The sequence below is a fragment of the Boleophthalmus pectinirostris genome, unplaced genomic scaffold (assembly GCF_026225935.1).
Source record: "Boleophthalmus pectinirostris isolate CB_2022bp ecotype Guang Dong unplaced genomic scaffold, ASM2622593v1 HiC_scaffold_11, whole genome shotgun sequence".
NCBI classification, from domain to species: Eukaryota; Metazoa; Chordata; class Actinopteri; order Gobiiformes; family Gobiidae; genus Boleophthalmus; species Boleophthalmus pectinirostris.
Genome location: NW_026570994.1, coordinates 17,814,380 through 17,818,347, shown reverse-complemented (window position 1 = coordinate 17,818,347; position 3,968 = coordinate 17,814,380).

Below are 3,968 nucleotides of genomic sequence, written 5' to 3'. Positions count from 1 at the left end.
AACATGGTAAAAACTGAATAAAAATAAAAATATATCAGTTAAAAGATGCGTGTAACATGATTCATTTTAGAAGTAAATTGAAAAAGACTGAATGTAACGTCTCCTCTGCTGCTGTGAAATGTTTTTTTATTAGACACAAAAAAGAGAAAAGAGCACATCCTGGCGCTGCATATGATTTTATTCCCGTTTTAAATCGTTAATACCCATGGCAACGAGTCTATTTCTTTCATTATTCTGAAATGGATGGCGCTCCGGCGAGAAATACTGCGGCGTAATATTAGTAACTGTTTAAATAGTTCAAAATGGAGAAGTTTCTCAAGCAAAAATAAATGATTGAACAGTAATTATATTCCCCCCGGTCGCTTTGATTTGCAGTAATCAGAAAAAACAGCAGCACAAACATTTTTAACTCGGGCCAATTCTTCCATATGGACAGCAAATCGTACTCCATTTGTATGAAAAAAACACTCTTTACATCAAAACTCTGCAGTGTTTATGCTCTAAATGTTTTGTTTTGTTAAGTTTTAGATGACAGTGACGATAAAACCTTGAAACTTAAATTATTTGGGACTGTATGGATGTCAGTGTCAGTGAAAGATCCTGTACTTTCAATCCAATCCACTTTATTTCTATAGCATATTTCGTAAACAAACAGTTTCCAAAGAGCTGCACAAATACATAATAATACCAGCAACAATAAAATGATAAAATAAATGCTCAGATTTAATCATACTAGTCTTAAAATTACACCGGTTTTAAAATCACTGCATTGGCTCGATTTTAAAGTTCTTTTACTGTTTTTTAAATGCCTTAATAGTCTTGGGCCTTCTTGTCTTTCAGAACTGCTTTTACCCTACGAACCCTCGAGGACCCCAAGCTCCCGGTCATTCCCAAAGTCGGGACACACACTCGCGGAGAGGAGGTGTCTTTCCAGTAGGGACGGGCATTCGATGAAATTTTCTTAATCCGATAGTCGGAAGAATTAACGATCGATTAATCATTAACGTTTTTATATTAAAATGATCATCATTATTATTACTATCTGCACTACTAATCTGCATAAATAAATTCAACTTTACGACATATAAACCGTAACGACTCTAGAGCCACATCAGCCCGTTTGACATTATAATGTGTTTAATTCAGTTTTGTTCAACTCTCACAGAAACAAACTTAAAACCGCATCGCTAATTTGCATAAACTAAGCGAAGATAAAAGTACAGCTCTTGTGTCGCTGATGTGGTTCAACTTCTGTCAGATTAAAAGACATGACTCAGGTGAATACAGGTTAGTGTGACCAGATTTGCGTTTGTCAAAACCAGGACACCGTACGGGGGGAGGGAGGTGGGGACTCGTCATCGACATTGAGCGACTCTCACCTGGTAAAACTTTTTCCCACTGGACACAGAAACATATGTGCTGCTTTATACACTGTGCACATGGACTCACACTTCTCCCGAACGCAACGGAAAGTGTAGAATTTCTTGTACAAATCATCGTTAAATACGCATTTGTGCTTCGGTACGTTCAGACTGACCGACTGTTTGTGTCTCGCTCCTTCTGATGCAGAGAGACACATGTACGGACCCTGTTTGGTGACGCTACGCACAGCAGCCTACATTCGGTTTGTCGATTAAAATTAATGTAATCGATGAAATTCTTAATGATCAATTATAGATTAATCGATTAATCATGCCCATCCCTACTTTCCAGCACTACGGCCCTCGTCTGTGGAACTGCAGCCGGAGGAGCTCAGGGCCAAAGGGAAGGTTCATGTTTTCAAGAGTAGGCTCAAGACTCACCTTTTTACCTTTGCTTTTGATTGAAATTGTATACTTTTACTTGTTTCTCTTGTACACATTTTATTATATTTATTTATTTTAGGCATATTTTTTTAGGATTTCCAGTGTTTCCTCTGCATCAGGAGCGGAGGTTTTTGGGTGTTTGGGCTTCATCTCTCCCCTGGACTCTGTGGTGGTTCCTGGTGGCGGTGGACGGCTCCTCTGATGGTCCTTTCCCAACTAGTTCGCCTGTATTCAGCCTCACATTTTACTAGAGGTAATTTTATGTATTTTACCATGTTAGTGTGAGTGTGTGTGTCTGGGTTGTTTGGTTGTGTGGGGTCGGGCAGATGTGGGGGTGGATGGAAATGTGGGCTTGTTTTTAATCACTGTAAATCACTTTGTGTTACATTTTTGTATGAAAAGCGCTTTATAAATAGTTTGATTGATTGAAAATAACAGAATAAGAGCAAAATCATAAATAAAGCCAATAAAATAGAAGACACAGAGGACCACACAACTCACGCGGTGTTAAAAGCCAAAGAGTAAAAGTGTTCCAGAGCTTTGGGCCGACCACAGAGAAGGTCCTGTCCCCTCTGGTTTTAAGTCTCGTCTTAGGCCCCCACGAGCTGGAGCTGGACCTCGGACCTCATCCTCAAATCTGGATGACGTCTGAGTCGTACTGTGTTTTGAGACTTGTTAAATCTGGCTAATTAAAGTGTCTATATCATTTGTGAATCCTCAGAGGTGCATTTTTAAGTCTTCCCAGCAGGTGGCAGCACTAGACTACAGTTTCATGCAGTGATTATTACATAATTTTCACCCAGACAGCTGCAGCAGAGGTGGAGAGGACATCAGCCCACATCAGTCTGTTTCACATACTTACAGTACAAATACAGATTTAAATCACAAACTGCACGTCCTTAGAGCGTTAGGCAGGTCTGTCTTATAAATGTACATCGTTAGACCCAGTTTAATAATTATCACTGTGGAATTGCTATTCACTTAAATGATAATACTGCAACTACTACTATTACTACTACTAGCACCTACACCTCAAATACTTCCATCCAACTAAAAGAAGTAAAATGTGGTAAACTAATTAGATAAAGCTGCTGGGCTCAAGCTTTTATCAATTCTTTGTTCAAATTCATATTCAGCAAAATCCTCTAGTTCTTTGATTTGACTCGTGTTCATGTCTGACACTTGTTTAGTTTAGTCCTGTTTTGTTCCTTTTTGTTTTGTCACTCGATTCTGTTTGTGATTCATCAGATGGTTTCACTTTGTGGAAACCGGCTGACCTTGCAGAATCAGGATTCGTTCGCTCGACAGTAGATGGATACTTATTTCATTTAACCAATCACTGCTATTTGCTTGTGACATATGTAATGTGCCAAATCCCATAGGAAAAAGGGCAATAACGTCTTTCCCCTTGATAAAATTCACCAAACATTCTCTTTGTTCCGGCTTTAAATCCTCGATCTCGGGAATCATTGCCAACACAGAATGTATGTCTCTTCACTGATTGGCTGGTGCCCGAATTCGCACTTCCGGGGTTTTTGCGAACCGTCTAGTGCAGGGGTCTCCAACCTTTTTCTTCGAGTAAGCTACCTTTACAAAACGAATATTCCAGAGAGCTACTAAGTTTAGCAGTTGCAGGAAATAAAGTCTACAGCCATGGGAAGATTTAGATATGGTACAGTTAAATAAAACATAGAACATAAACCATTATTTAAACACAACGGAGTCCAAAGAAGCAAAAAAGTAAAAAAAAATCACACAAGGAAAAATATAGTAAAAGGCCTTTATTTAAATGGCCAAAGCCAACATTTTTCAACCTTAACTGGTCTTCATCAGGGCTTAATTACTTATTATTATTAATTAATTACCATTTAAAGATTTATTACTATATTTTTTTAAAAACTTTACTTCTTTGGAGTGCCTGGAGTGTGTTGTTTTTCAGTTTTGATCCTTTTTTCCAAGAGCACCCTCTACCTGCTCCCACTGATTGGAAAACCTGCAGCAAACAGCCACATTTTTGTTCTTTCTGTATAAAACAATTATTTATTTATAAGTGCTCAAAGTCAGGTATCAGATTAATAGATTTACAATAATAACAGGCATTTAATTAATCAAATTTGAGTTATTCAGGACAATACATGTAGTTCAGGAATCCCTTGGCGAGTC